The following is a 16,195-nucleotide window of genomic DNA, read 5'->3' as shown; positions in this document are numbered from 1 at the left end:
TTTTCGATGGGCGTTTTCTCCCGACACTTAGAGCAACCGCTTGTTCTCTCCTTTGCACAAAGAATGTGTCTTCCACAAGTACCCTGAACCAGTAGGCCTGTAATACGCGTACAAACGAATGCACATGCCTCGCAAACGGGGAATGACCTCTGAGACAAGTTGCTTGTTCAGCAAATACCATTCTCTCCGCTGTGAACTTTGCAGTGTACCACCCCTTGTCTCTAGGCGAGCAGAGCTATGTGACTTTATTATTATATAAAACACTTAAAACATATATTAGCATTCCCCCCCTCTCTCTCTCTCTCTCTCTCTCTCTCTCTCTCTCTACTCTCTCTCTCTCGTCTCTCTCTCTCCTCTATCTAATATATATATATATATACATATACATATATATAATTTTTATATGATTTTTTTGTGTTATTTGTGTGAGAGCGAGAAGAGAAAGTGCGACCGATCGGGAGAGACGCCCCAGTAGGTGCGGGAAAATACACTTAATTTTAAATTTTTTATTCATTCTTATCACCTACAGAGAATCCACTGTCTCACTGAAGTTAATATTATGAAATCTACTTACTGGATCATTTTAATAAGTAAATTTGTGAGTTTCACAATAGAGGATGTAATTTGTGATAGACGCTTGAGAAACATTTTAATTATTCCAAAATTACAATTGTTACTGTTTTAATTTTGTTGATAATTGATTTTGTCATTTATTATAGGTTTCAAGATGGATTAGTCAAAGGTTTACACGCCATACTCTGTGAACATTTTTCTATTATTAATGGTCATAATGATGAATATCCCTTCGTATTTGTAGCTGTATATGAATCGTTTTCCTTTTGAAAAGGTTCATTGCTTTTAAAGATGATGATATTTTATGAGAAATAATGAACTATTTAACTACAAACAGAAGACGTATAGTGATTAAATAATCGGAAACGTTTATGATCTGAAGAATTATGATGTCATCAAAATTCTGTTCTTAGTATTGCTATTTTCAGTTGTCTTTCGCACTTCTGTAGGTCTATAAATAAATTTGTATAAAAAAAGATACTTGATTGCATTTTAACTATACATGATGATTGCTTACTGAGTGCCATATATGATATTGAGGAATTCTAAGGTCATCAAGTCCTGTCGGTGCAATGAGGACCGAGGGGGATCTTTCCCTGGCTCCAAAGTCTTGAGGAAGGACTCCAGCCTCAAAGGCTTCGACCTCGTTCAAAGGACATAAGGGATAAATGTTTCAAATGTAAAGTGTGGCGTCTATGCCCTCGACTTTCCTACCATGAAACGTTTAAAAATTCACCAAAAATCAACTATCAGTAAAATATAAGTTGTAACTGTATTTAAGAAATCATTGATATATTTTTCAAAAATAATCATCACCATTTCTTCCCTTTTGTTAAATCTCTTAAATTTACATAAAATTATCCGGTCTATGATATCAGTAATATTATTTCAATTAGAAATCTAGTGGCCTCATCGATGTTGATAAATAATGTATTAAATATTTTGATTTAAGTTTTTTATTTACCTCTTTCTCTCTCTCTCTTTCTCTCTCACAGATAGTTACACACATACACAAACACAGACATACATGCAGATAGGCACACATACACGGAGAGAGTCACTTGCACATAAAGACACAGATACACTGACATACACACAGAGAAGAACATAGACAAAAATACACCCAGACTGACATATAACCACACTCACTTACAGACATGCGCACAGACAGAAACATACACAGATACACAAACATACACACGCACTAAAAGAATAATATATAGATAAAAACCTGTATCGCGTTTCGCAGTTATCTATAGAAGGAGCCACAGTAATACTCTTGTTCATCAAGACGAAATATATTTGTAAAAAAATCTACAATGCTTAGAGATTTCGTCCATCCTTCTATGGACTTGATCACTAACTAAATGAGAGACACAGCAAGGGTGAAGATTTTATATAAACAAACTGAAACAGATATACAAGGTTAAAATATGCTAATAAGTCATTGTGTGGTATTCCTTTAGAGAATTGTCAGTGATCTTCTAATCGGGACAAAACGCTGATCTTCTTGAATGAAATCTTGAGGGTCGTTATTCAAAAAGGTAGTTTGTGGACCAGGTTGGTTATCTTCATTATCAGATTGAAGAAAGCTGTACACATTTCTGAAATTCTTCATTCTGGCCCGTTTGCAAATCTCTTCACTTAAAAGTAAATTATTCATAATACCATTATTCTCCACAAAGATGTCATTTAATGTGATGAGAGCTCCTCCCACAATCGGAATTCTTATGTATAACTTTGTTTCCCCTAATTCAATGGCATGATCAGAATACCAAGTGTGCTTAGCAATGGCGCTGTAAAACATTACACAAACGGTAAGCTGCAATACGTTCGTGTGTGTGTGTCTGTGCGCGCGTCTGTCTGGAGTATTTGCGACTGTTTGTGTGCGTGTGCCCGTCTGTGTCTGTGTGTCTGTCTGTCTATATATGTTCGTCTGGGTGGGTGTGTGTGTGTGTGAGAGAGATGGGGGGGGGGGGGTGGGGGGGGGGGGGGGGGGGTGAATAAAAAGTTAATTAAATATTTATTCGTCAGACCGGATAATTTTATGTAAATTTAAGATTTACATAAGGGAGACTGTTTTTGAAAAAATATATTAATGATTCCTTAAATACAATTACAACTTCATATATTTTACGGATAGTTGATTTTTAGCAAATTTTTAAACGTTTCGTGGTAGGAAAGTCGAGGGCATAGACGCCACACACTACATTTGAAACATTTATCCCTTATGTCATCTGAACGAGGTCGAAGCCTTTGAGGCTGGAGTCCTTCCTCGAGAGACTGGAGCCGGGGAAAGATCCCCTTCGGTCCTCATCGCATCGACAGGACTTGATGACATTAGAATTCTTCAGATTATTATTTGTTTAAATTTATTTAATCACCATAATTCTTGTTTTTAAATATTTAATTATTTCTCATGAAATCTTCATTTTTAACATCAATGAACCATTTGAAAGGGAAAACTATTCATATTACAGCTACAAATACGAAGGAATATTCCTCATCATGGCCATTTATAAGGGATACATTTTCACCGAGTATGGCGTTTAAAATTTGATTAATCAGTCATGAAACCTTTAAAAATTCACTAAAATTAAATTATCAACGAAATTAGAACAGTAATAATTGTAATTAAATAGTAACTTACTTCATTTCTATTCAAATACCTCTCTCTCTCTCTCTCTCTCGCCTAATTCTTCTTCTTCAATTCCCTCTCATCTATCTCTCTCTATCTCTCTCTATCTCTCCCCTTTTCATCTATTCGAATTCCTCTCTGTTGCTAAAAAGAGAGTCAGCGTTGCTTCCAATCGAGGTTAAGCTGTTTTGATGTGTCGCATATTCATCTTTTTTTCGGATTTATGGCTTTACCTTTACCAGCAGTGCATGGAACCGGTGGCCACGATGTAATGTATACTTGCACTCATTGTCATATAGCACTTTCTATAATCATGTTCATAGACATTGCAGTGTAAACATCTCTATTTAGCCAATCTTTGCAAGCCTCGTTTTTTTCTTATACATACGTAAATTGTTATGCAGCAAAACAGTTTCTTTCCTGAGCAATACAAGCCATCATATTTTTGGTACTACATCCGACAGTGTACTGGCATCGTCGTCGGGCAAGTCCACTTATTCAACTCTGCCGTGTGGACAACACTCAAGGTTAAGCCCAGCAGAATTAGCTCACCTACCGCGATCCCAGGCGATCATGCCCGCTCGTCTGGACACTGCCTTTGCAGTTTCTAGTTTCTTCCTAGTTTATAACAAATTTTTCAAACAGCTCTACTCCCTTACCGAAAGACTAGTTGCGTCTTCTCAACTCATGAATTTAAAACCACCATTTTGACTTCCTTCCCATACTGCATTAAGTACGATAAACACTGAAAATTTAGTTACTGATCTTGCTACTTTCTTAGTTACCATGATAGGAACAAGATAAAATAATTTGGGTCAACATACTTCAGATGTTCTAAAACTTCTCTAATAAAGTATATGTAGGCAATATTTATTTCAAAATAGGATACTAACTTAAACTATTTGATAACAACCTAAAGCCTAAAGTTAAAAAGCAAGTTACGCATTTCATAACCCCAACCACATCACTAATACCTTGACTATCCTTGGCCTACACTAAAATGATTTTCGATATTAACATTCATCCTCCCCTGACCCCTGCATATACTACCTTACAATCCTTACCCTTCCTTGAAGCTTTAGGATGTCTCCTTACAACTTTATACTTACCAGATTCTTGTCAATTCTTCCTGGCAACCCTTACCTATCCCAGACCTTTGTGGATATGACCTTAAAGCCTGTCCACACGATCGGGCCTGATCGGCAGACTTCCCCTCTAACGGGCACACTTGATGGGCAAACCGTCAAATTGCCCGATGGGTCTTGTAGCCCAATGGCTTGAACTTCGACCCTGGCAGACATACGTTAACCATATACATTTCTTTTACGGAGCCATTCTTTGCACCATAATCTCTTCTTTTTCATCACACAAAAAGCAATTATCATGCTACACTATTATCTTCTTTGCGGTAGGCACCATGTTTATCGTACAGCACTGAACACACCACACCACCTCTCCATCCCCTATCCCCGTGTGGACAACATTCACGGGTAAGCCCGCCAGAATTTGCCCATCAACCCCGGAGCATGCCGATCAGGCCCACTCGTGTGGACAGGCCTTTACAGCCCTTACCAAACCCTTAACCTTTGGGGATACTGCTTTACAACCCTTACCCTTCCATGAACCTTTTATCTTTATTCTTACCCGATCCTTTAGGCTTTTTGCCTTAAATCCCTAACCCTGTTATCCTTTCTTAATATGGTCAGTTCCCAGGTTACTACAATGTTTATCAATTAGTAAGACTCCTATTCATGAAGGAAATTTTTCCAGCCAAATTTTAAGGCTCTGGATTGCTTTCTTTTATAGTACAGAAAATTTTAAAAAGTTTATAATTTTATTTAAATGACGGTTAACATTGTTCAGATTTTTTTTATCCAGGAGAGAAATTCATACACCTTAGCTGCCTCTGCCTCCATGGCTTAGAGTTCTTATTCTACTCTCTCCAGAGAAGTTTTTAAAAGTTAAAAGCCCAGCATTTCATAATTACCCAGTTTTAACTGTCTTGGTACAAATGAAAGGCATGGTAGATTCTTAACCTCTGTTCACAGAGATTAACAAATTTTGTATATCATTAATCATACCGGTCATTTATAGTAACTATATGCAAATTTCTTACCACATTCAAAATTTTTAATTTTTTTAGCATTCCCAGGATCATAAAACTAATTAAACAAATAAAAGTTAAGTACTTTATTTTCTTAAGTGAAAATCCTTGTTACCAATTAAAGCCAAGTAAACCAAATTATCTGAAGTGGCTAACATTCAATGCAACTGCTGCTGGACTGGTCCACTCTTAAACAGGTTATGCCCTTCAGCCAGGAATGGTTTTTCACAGTCACTTCAAATCCTAGCAACTGCTTCTTTACTGGTCCACTCAAAACAGGTTACTCCCTTCAGCCAGAATGGTATGTGGGTTTGACTTCAACTGACTTCCAAATCCTTTGACACTACATTCACTTTGGTAGACCTATGACGAAAAGAAACCTTAAGCAAATTTTGAATCACTAACTTTGTATACCTACAGCTGACCCAATTCGATAAAGTTAATGGCCTTTTAGGCTACCTCCACGTGAATATAAAACGGGGCATCAGGATTTTACAGGTGATTAGGTAGGGCATGGCTAAGAAAAAAAAGTTGGGAACCACTTGCATAGTAAAGATTTTGAAATTACTAAACTGAGTAACTCCCTAATTAAAATCACAGCATGTAGCACACTGACATATTTTAAGTGAAAAACGAACGTGGACAAGAGTGCTCAACGATTTGGATCCACTGCAATTGAAACTTAAAACCGGCCTGGTTAATCCTTTAAAATCTGCTCTTAAAGGTAACCATAAACAGACCAGCATTAAATTTTATATCTCAAGAGGGAACAGCAAATTATCGATTAACCCATAGTACAGCATATTAATTAAAGAGTGCAGCAGTCAAAGTACTTTGTAATAAAACTTCTGCATTGTACCGTAATTTAAAAGCCAGTTAGATACAGATTTCCACGTACTAGTGCAGCAATTGAGGTGAAATTTAACTAGAGATCTGCAAATCCATTTGCAGTGATTAAAATATCAGGAAACCAGAGACCAGCACAAATTGCAGGAATTTAAGTGAAAATGCAGTATTACCTGAACTGCTAAGTAACCAGAGGTCTGCACATGCAAATGCAGTAACTGAAGTCTAAATTCGTGAGCAGTGATACAATTCAGAAGAGCCCAAGTTCTCAGAGGAGCAGTATTTAAATTCAAGAAACTAAAGTGGGCAGATAAGTGCACAGATAAAAACAGAGCAAAGGACCCAAAGTGCCAAGATAAGGGCAGTAATTCAAGCGCCAAATAACGGGAAGTAAATAAAGTGCCAAGGAACCGAAGTGCACAGACAAGGGCAGTAAATAAAGATGTCTGCACATACCAGAGTAGTAATTCAGGTGCCAAATATCTGGAGGTTTGCAAACAAGTCAAGTACTGAGCTACCAACCAACCAAAAACCTGCACTTTGTTCAAGTTAAGGCAGCAGACATCTGCATGCCTCTCAGTAAATTGAGTTTTCTACCAATAAGGGCCACATACCAGCTATACGAGGGATTTGGTTGACAAGCAACCAGAGTTTAAAATACTATAGCATCACCAAAGAATTAAAAGCCTATACATTACCAGACATAGCAAATGCACACTTAACACTGATAAGTATAAGAACTATTTTACATGGTCATACATTAGCAAACTAATTTATTCCAATCAGGATTATTACACTTTCAGCTTAATCTTGTATTTAACTAGAATTGCTAACAATGTCATAGATTTTCCGTTCATATTAGCCCATGAATGCCAAACAAGATTAATATCCAACTTAAAAAACCTGGCATAAACTGAAAATTGAGAAACTAAATTAAGAAAACTAAATTAAATCTAAAGAAAATAAAAGTTCTGGAATACTAAAAAATTATAATCTTGACTGATCTGCACTAATGTCTAGTATTATTTTACATGTATTTTTCAGGGACCCTAACATTAACCAGAAACTAAATTTTCTAGTTTTCAAACTTTCATCTAATTCCCCCAAAATACCTGACAAGCTGCCAAACACTACATCCAAGACCCCTTTAAACATAACCAGTGAGTAACCTGAAAAGGAATGAACTTTTAGGGTAGGTTCCAAATGTACATGGCAGACTAAGTCTGCCATGTACAATTAGAAGTCCACCTTTGCCAAGGCAGCAAAGCCACCTGGCAAAGGTGGACTTGGAACACGGGATATGGGGACATTTTAAACTGTTTAATATTCGCAAAATTAAAATTAAAACTGCAAAACAAACGAAGGGCAAAAATCTTAATGGCAAACACGTTGGAACTTTAACATGGCAAAGTTTAACATAGGCAAGATGTTAAAACCAAATCTTTCACAAATATCTTAAAACCAAACTAATATAGCAAAGATGCTAAAACTTAAAAGTTAAACTTAATGGCAAATAAGTTTCAAATAAGTTTCAAATAGCAAAACGTTAACAGCAAATAAGTTTCAAATAAGTTTCAAATAGCCACGTTAAACAAAAGCCAAATAAAGTTTTTTCCCAAATAGCCAAAACGTTTAACAGCAAATAAGTTTCAAATAAGTTTCAAATAGCAAAACGTTAACAGCAAATAAGTTTCAAATAAGTTTCAAATAAGTTTCAAATAAGTTTCAAATAAGTTTCAAATAAGTTTCAAACTTTAAAGACTAAAAACTTAAATAAGACTAACATAGCAAAGAGGTTAAAATTTAGATTTCGCAAAGTACGTTAAAACTTATACAAGCAAGACTAACAGACTTTAAAAACTTAAATAAGACTAACATAGCAAAGAGGTTAAAATTTAGATTCGCAAAGTACGTTAAAACTTATACAAGCAAGACTAACAGAGACTTTAAAATTTGAATGGAAAAAGTTAACATAGCAACAGACTTTAAATTTAAAAACAGCGAAAGACTTCAAAAACATTTAAATTTGCAAAGGTTTAACATACAAGTTTAACATAAAAGTTTAACGTTACAAAGATGAATACAATGTTTAAAATGATGAATACAAAGTCTAAAAAGATTAATACAAAGTTTAAAAGAGCAACACTTTGAATTAGCAAAGACGTTTAAACTAATAGCAAAGAACAACCTTCAAGAAATTTAAAACGGCAAACCTTTAAAAAGAAACCAAATCTTCAAACACTCCTACAACTGCAAACGCAGTTGTAGGAGTGTTTGCAAACGCAAGTTGTAGGAGTGAAAATAAAAGTATTAATCAATACCTTTATTTTCAAAAAGTTAAGAGTAACTGAAAAGTGCAAAGCTTCGGGATCGCTTTAGTAACCTCAAACTAAACTGCTGCAAGTAACATTATAAACATGATATTGTTATGATACAATAAAGTTTGTTCATACTTACCTGGCAGATATATATATAGCTGTATTTTCTGAAGTCCGACAGAAATTCAAAAACTTCCGGCACACACAGTGGTCGGCCAGGTGGTTAGTACCCATTCCCGCCGCTGGGAGGCGGGTATCAGGAACCAGTCCCATTTTCTATTCATAATTTTTATTTCCACTGTCCCCTGAGGGGAGGTGGGTGGGTACTTAATTATATATATCTGCCAGGTAAGTATGAACAAACTTTATGTATCATAACAATATCATTTTGTTCATGAAACTTACCTGTCAGATATATATATAGCTGAATCCACCGTTGGAGGTGGGAAGGGACAGAATAGAAGGATTTTGGGAAAAATGCATGCAGATGATTTACATCTTGGTTCCACCTGTTAGCATTGCTGGCTTCGTGGTTATTGCCACGTAAGTCTGCTTGTGCTACTAGAGTTGCCAGCGAGGTAGAGACCTATATAGCTGGTGCACTCCAGATGATCTGTCAACAGGGGCGAGACCACGACGTGACGTAGACCATATTGACCATACCATGAGGGCTAAGAAGTAAAATAAATATATATATAAAAAATATATCACCACCTGACCAACCTAGCCAAGTTAAGGTGTGTTAACTAAGGCTTAAGAGTTAAGAAGTCACCGTTGTCGGCGACTCAACTACTAAATTAAGAGCTCTTCTAACCATTTTCTACAGGATAGGATGAGTGGTACTACTTGCCCCCAAGATTGTGTCTGCAGACACGTATGGCCCTAGCGAGCAGCAGATCTCATATGTCATCTTCACATCTCGCAGGGATCTAGTGTGAATTGAACACAGAGTTGCTTCGCTAAAACATGGTACTCAGGATGTTGCTGAGTGCCATGCTCTGTTGAAATGCTTCCGAGGCCGCGCCCTCACCTCGTGAGCATTCAAATCAAAAGATTTCAAATCTTTGTGCCAACACAATGAAGGAGCTTTTTTGAAAGAACTCCTTAACAATAAAGCCAGGGTGTTCTTCGATATGGGCAAGTCTGGTCTTTTCGGAACACTGCAGATTGTCCGTACGACTTCGACTTTCTTGAGTTTTATGTAGATAAAACTTGAGAGACCTGACAGGGCACAGGACTCTCTCTGGCTCCTGCCCAATAACTTGTGCCATCCTTGATTCCAAGCTCCTGGCCCAAGAACAAGACGGGTTTCCATTCTTAGGCCACAACGGAAGGCTTAGAGAACGCACCCCTTGTGTTCTCTAATGCCAAAACTTCTGACGATGGCTGAAAACTCACTAACCTCTTTGTCGTATCTAGGGTGGTTAGAGAAAGGGCCTTCCTGATCACGTGCAAGAAGTTAACAGGTAGGAGATGTTCGAATGCTTTGACATCAAGAACTTCAGACTATGTCTAAGTTCCATATTGAAAGCTTCGATCTGGACATGCACAGTCAGTCAGTCTGTACTAAAGTCAGGTGACCGACCAGTTGACCAGTCAGACGCACAAGGACAGCAAGGCTGTACCATGAAGACCATTAAGGCCACTATTTCTTGCGCTGAAGGATGAGTGTCTGGACTGCCTGGGCGATTCAAGCTAAGCAAACCTTGTGGTATGAACGCAACCCAACGTCGTTAGTGAATCAACTCCTGAGCCACTCCTGACTCGAGCTTCTGGTGCCAGGAGAAAGGAGCGAGGAGCAAAAAGGCGATTCAGTCCCGAAGGACGAATGCCTGACAGTCCAACCTGGTCTCATGTTAAACGATCATCGGGGGTGTGTAAACGCAACCGACTTCGTCAACAAGAAACTCAGGGCGGGACTATGTGTCTACTGATCTCGCACGAGTGTCTGACTCCGAGAAAACAGGTGAGACAAAAAGTAGATGGTGAGCGAGTTTCGAGATTCCACAGAACTCAAAGATCGTGAAGGGCTTTGTTGTTTGACAGAAGCAAATCTCTGAGCCCAAAGGCCCGTCAACAACATATTTGCGTATTCTTTAATAGTTGTGACTGCCAGCTTATCCCATTCTTCAAATGGAAAGGGAAGACGGCAATCTTATGCTGTCAACATCTCGATAGTCTGAACGTAGTCAGACTCAAGAGCGGAGAGGTTAAGGTACCTTTCGTGTTAAAGTAGACCGACTCTCTCGGAAAAGGTCCTTGGAAGGAAGCGATCGGGGGGGTGACCTCTGATCTAGGATCTTGAAGGCCAACATGGGGCGATTAGCGTCATTGTCGCTCCCTGTGATGTATAAATCATCTTATTACATTTCCTAAGCGTTGAAAAAGGGGAAAAAAGACTAAACATCCATCCCTGTTCAATATCATAGCGAAGAGATGTATGAAAGGACGTCCCTAAAGTCTCCATAACTCTCAACATACTTCTAAAGAAAGATTCCACTCGGAAGTCAGTAGTTGCTGCCGTCGATCGAGACGATTCGTACGGACTTTTGCAATCCTGTAACGAACCTCTATAGAGGATCGTTACATTCTACGTCTGTTGTTATAATAGGCTCTTTCTCGTAAACCCCGAACAGGGACCGAGAGAAGATACTTCCTAAGATATGAGAGAGCTGTGGAAGATCAGAGTTGATATGGACCACTGGTTCAAAAACTCGTTTCCAGGACTGGAGGGACGGACAGGAATTTGCTTCCACTTCTTTCAGATTATGATCCAGGACATCTGAACCCTCTCCAGATGTCCGGCACCTTCTTTCTATCACCTCAAGTTGATACTTAACGCACCGAGAGATGTTCAGAATCATTCCTAGATCTTTAATAAAATTTCAGTTTCCCGGTAGGAAAAAAACTGTAGAGGTCTGAATTGCAGTCTATTCGGGAAACAAACTTCTTTAGGAAGGAAATGGTCCCCAGCAAGCTCATCCATTCCCTCACAAACAGTATGTTTACTTCCCTAAAAAGGCTGCGCTTTGCCTAAGCAGGAGAGCATATAATAGTGAAATGTTGCGGTAGACTCGTAGTCCTATACCGTGCGGTAACGAGCACCGAAAGGAGTAAGCGATATCTCTGAGAACATAGTAAGGCAAAAACGAATGCAATGTTTATTCATTCAATGTAAGAAATCCCCTCAATCTTAGGCTAAAGTCCGTGATTGTAGGGCAGAGATACAGTTAGTCAGTCAATCCGCAGGAGAGAGAGAGACGTAACTGCCAGCACAGAGATACTGTTAGTTCAGTCAATCCCGAGGAGAGAGAGACGTAACCTACAGCGCATGACAGCGAACGAGTGGTTACTGCCTTCGTTTGGACTGGCGGAGAGGCAGTGACAGCAGCAGCTTACGATCGTCGCTCTTAACTTTATGCCTGGGTTGCCAGCTACCCTATTCTACGAAGAAATAGGTCCGTAATTTTTAGTTAGATAAAGAGACTCTCAAGCTGGTATATTTAAGCGAAACAGAAAACGCTAAATATATAGATGCGTTTGTGTCGTCATAACACTACCATACAACGGTAAAAGATAAATCGGAAACTCCTGGAAGGCTGCAGGGAGTAACGATTAAATGTCCTTAAATTAATAGACAATAGACCTCTCGGTTGCCATCCGAAGAGGTAACTACAGCAAGCGTATATGACTTGAGCCAACAGTAGTAAAATAACGCAAGGCAAAATATGATATTATATTGCAATAAAGTTTTCATAACTTTACCTGGCAGATATATATACTATAGCTGAATTCGGAAATACAGCTACATACATATCTGACAGGCAAGTTCATAAACAAAACTCAAGAGAATTGAAGCGGACAGCTCAAGCTTCTTATGTTATTGGACATAAGCGTTCATTGACGTAGTCTACAAGTCTATTTCTTGTACGAGTCTGCGAATGATGAATGAGAGCTCTTCCGAATCTTGTCAATAAGAGCTTATCCGCTTACGCAATATAAAGTTAATGAGAAGTTTGTCAATGAGAACTAACCCCATTTACGGGACAAAGAGATAATTTGTCAATGAGGGGATACACTTACTTGACAAAACGATAGTATATTGTCAATGGGGGAAATTCACTGAATTGACAAAACGTAATCCAGGAAGTCGAGCATTTTATTTCCGATTCCGTCTCAAACGAGGAAGGGGCAAGAATCCTGTTAAGAGACGGCTTACGACAGGTAGAACGACGATGTTCAATTCGGCAGCGTAAGTCCCGACTAGGAACTAACAAATCTATCATCTGAAAAGCCCTTTCAGATGGGCTAAAAAGCTTGCAAAATTATCCTGGGAAGAGGAAGAAACTCTCCAACCAGCTTCCTCTCCGTATCAAAATTTATTGGCAGTATGGCAAAGGAAGTCCTGTCTTGCGCTTTCCTCCTTTTGATGAGTGACCTGCAAGAATCCTACTGAACGTTGCCGAGAGTCCTGACGCGCAGGACGTCGAGCTTTTACATAACATAGCTGCCTTACCGCAAAGTCTTGACTGCGGTAGAGCAAAAGAGATCTTTCCTTGAGCTTTCCATAAACTCCATCCAATCCTGGACTTTACGAAAAGCAATATTACTGACAAAGACCTCTATAATTCACGAAAACCCGTGGTCTTGCTGGGTTTCGAAACGAAGTTTGCCTTTTCACTTTAAGCTTCCTCCGAAGCACTGCTTACTTCACATTCTTCGCAGGCGATGTAGAAGGGATCACCGAAGTTAGGTAAAAAAATCTTTAGGCCCAAATCAGCTTGAAGACTTCAACAGAAACGTTCAGCCAGGCGACACACCTGGCGTGCGCGCTCGGCGTCCACTGACTAGCAGCGAGCACGCTCGGCGTTTCCATTGGCGAGCAGCGCAGCAACTCTCGGGCGCGCCCGCTCGGCAGTCCACTGGCGAGCAGCGAGCACTCTCGGCGCGCGCCGCTCGCGCTCGGTATCCACTGGCGTGCGCTCGGCCTCGGCGCGTACTGGTGCGCGCTTGGCGTGCACCCGCGCGCGCGCCTGGCGTCCATCCGAACGTCCCGTCCAAGCCGAGCGTCAACAAAAAAAAAAAAAGCGTGCAGAAAAGCGTCACGCTCCTGACAGGCGTCAATGCAAGCGAAACTGCCTTCAGGGAAGAGCATTAGACATCTCGGAGAGAAAAACCGACTGCACGAAGCAGTCTCAGGTGAAGGGTTGATCGTGTGAGAATACGCGGGGCGAGGAACGCCTTCTTATTCTCACAGCAACAAAGCTAGGACGTCCGCGCTCAAAAGCGTCCTGCTAATATGACTTGCTTTACCCCTTTTCTCGGTGGAAAGACGTACACGAGTTCAGGCGACGTTCGCCTTCTTACTTCTCACTGCAACGCATGACGAGAGAGAGAGAGAGGACGTGAAACGTCCTCTTCTATAAAGCTTCTATTTAGAGGGCGCGAGTCCTTCCGAAAGCTCCAAACCCTGGCGCAGGGAGGACGCTTCTGGAGGACGAGAAGCAATCCTTCAGGATTCGTGCACGCACTTTGGCAGCTGGGAGTAACTTCAGGTCTGCCGAAGGCACGTCAGATCGGAGTTCCTCGTAACCCTCTTCGGCTTTCGACATGCTCTCTCCCTGTTCCTGGGAGTCAAGCAGAGGTCCGGCCTAGAGGCGAAATAAGGCCGATCTGACGCACCCTCCACTACACAAGGGGCACTGTCACTGCACTTAGCCACTTCACTTTTGCTCTCCAAAGCCAGCACTTTCGATTCTAAGTTACGAATCGATAGAGTATCAGAGAAAGGTCAATACCCTCTACAGAAACTGTTTAGGGCCCGAAGGCAACACTTACAGGGTTAGGAGTAACAACTACAGAAGTAGCACTTTTCACCACTCAACAAAGAAGCAAGACACATAGCCCTCGTGCATATCGAGTGCGGAACTACCGAAGCTTTCGGTAGCCACACCCTATCTTAGCAGAACAACACCCTCTGAAACTAGCCTAACTAGATTCAGATATACAAAAATGAATCATATTCAAAACAATTTAAGATAGCGTATGCCTAGCCACAAATCCAAGTCAATAAATCAAAAGACAATTAGGATATTTAGCGGCCATGAAGTTTCCAAAAATCCTAAGACGGAGGTACTGAAAACAGGTGGGTTTCCAGCACCGGCGACAGAAAAATTATGAATAGAAAAATGGGACTGGTTCCTGATACCCGCCTCCCAGCGGCGGGAATGGGTACTAACCACCTGGCCGACCACTGTGTGTGCCGGAAGTTTTTGAATTTCTGTCGGACTTCAGAAAATACAGTCTATATATATCTGACAGGTAAGTTTCATGAACAAATTAATTTTTCTTAGCATACAGTATTTAAGCTGACTGAAGGCTTAAAAGTTGTCAAATGTCCCGATATATTTAAACATTAATAGATAGCCTTGGTAAAGTGATAAAAACCTTACAAATTATGTATGCAATTACAATCTGTACTGTCCCACTTGGGCAGAAGCTGCCTTCAAAATTATCAGAAACTAAAATTTTAGGCCAAACTCTCGAACTTGCGTTCATCCAAAGTTCATAAACTAGAAAAAAATATTACAGACGCAAGACTATATAGTCTAGTTTAGAAAGTTTTTTTTTTCTAAAAGAACTATTTTGAGAACTTTAAACAAAAACAGTCTCAAACTTCTCACAGAATTTAAATACTTCCCGATCTTTAAAAAATTTATAAACTGAACCTTACAGAATTTTTCGGAAATTCACTACAGCCTAGCTACAAAAAACGGCTTCGAATAAGGAGATTCATAGTGTCCAAAAATGACAAGGAAGTCTTAACCCAAAAAAAAAAAAAAAAAAAGTTCTTACCTTTCTGTGGAAAAGTTATTGGAAGCCCACTGATGCTTTAAGTACTCTTAACACTTACTTCACTTAAATCCGAAAACTCCAAATTCACAAAGTCACAAAAGTAAAACTTACACGCCATACCTGTAAAACAATTTAAATTAGGAAACCATTTGATTAAAGTATATGCTAATTACCACTAAAATTCAAAATATTGCAACTACTTACAACTAACCAAAGATAAAACGGTTTCTGCCTTAAAAACCTCGTTCAGAAACACGAGCCACTAACGCCGGACAAGCTTCTGAAAATTGGGCAAGCTTCCTACAGACTTAAATCGTTCACTAAATTAACAAGAGGTTCCACCCTAGTGCAAAACTAATTCCGCAGGGATTTTCTTAAAAATCTAAACTCTGACAGAGAAAACGTAACTGTTGTCCACAAGCAAGCAAGGATGCTTTACCGAAGGTGTTATAGAAGTGCCAAGCTTTGGAACCCTTGATATATTTCTCAATAGATGGTGTTATATACGTATGGTGAACATTTTATCTCATATTTTTATTTAACCATTCACTTCCGTTGCACATATCGTTTATTCAAATAGTAACACCTTCAAATAGACAAACCATTGAATTTTTTTATTTCATGGCCAGTAATTGTCCATCCCATTGCACGAAGGAAGATAAGGAAATCAAAATAAAATCTGCTAGACCAGGCAGAGCCAGAATTTTAACTAAAGCTCCACAATGATTTGGAAGCGCGAGTGCGCAGAGAATCGTACTCAGCTATTCACGACTTTCGAACATAATTATAAAAAATATTATGTAAATTCCCTTGCTAAATCTCTCTCTCTCTCTCTCTCTCTCTCTCTCTCTCTCTCTCTCT

At 39.4% G+C, this 16,195-nt stretch overlaps 1 long non-coding RNA gene across 2 annotated transcripts; it reads right to left on the bottom strand.

Annotated features, from left to right (window-relative positions):
• Positions 1–5,388: 5,388 nt before the first annotated feature.
• Positions 5,389–15,704, bottom strand: LOC135215197 (uncharacterized). 2 transcript variants are annotated; one of them, XR_010314612.1, is made up of 3 exons: positions 15,539–15,704; positions 15,335–15,454; positions 5,389–5,678 (listed from the first exon to the last, which is right to left on the bottom strand). It is a non-coding gene; the product is annotated as an uncharacterized LOC135215197 (long non-coding RNA). The 2 variants fall into 2 exon arrangements; XR_010314611.1 differs by having other exon boundaries at positions 15,546–15,704.
• Positions 15,705–16,195: the final 491 nt, after the last annotated feature.

Source organism: Macrobrachium nipponense, chromosome 5, assembly GCF_015104395.2.
Source record: "Macrobrachium nipponense isolate FS-2020 chromosome 5, ASM1510439v2, whole genome shotgun sequence".
In the NCBI taxonomy this organism is placed as follows: Eukaryota; Metazoa; Arthropoda; class Malacostraca; order Decapoda; family Palaemonidae; genus Macrobrachium; species Macrobrachium nipponense.
This window is presented reverse-complemented; position numbering and strand designations above follow the sequence as displayed.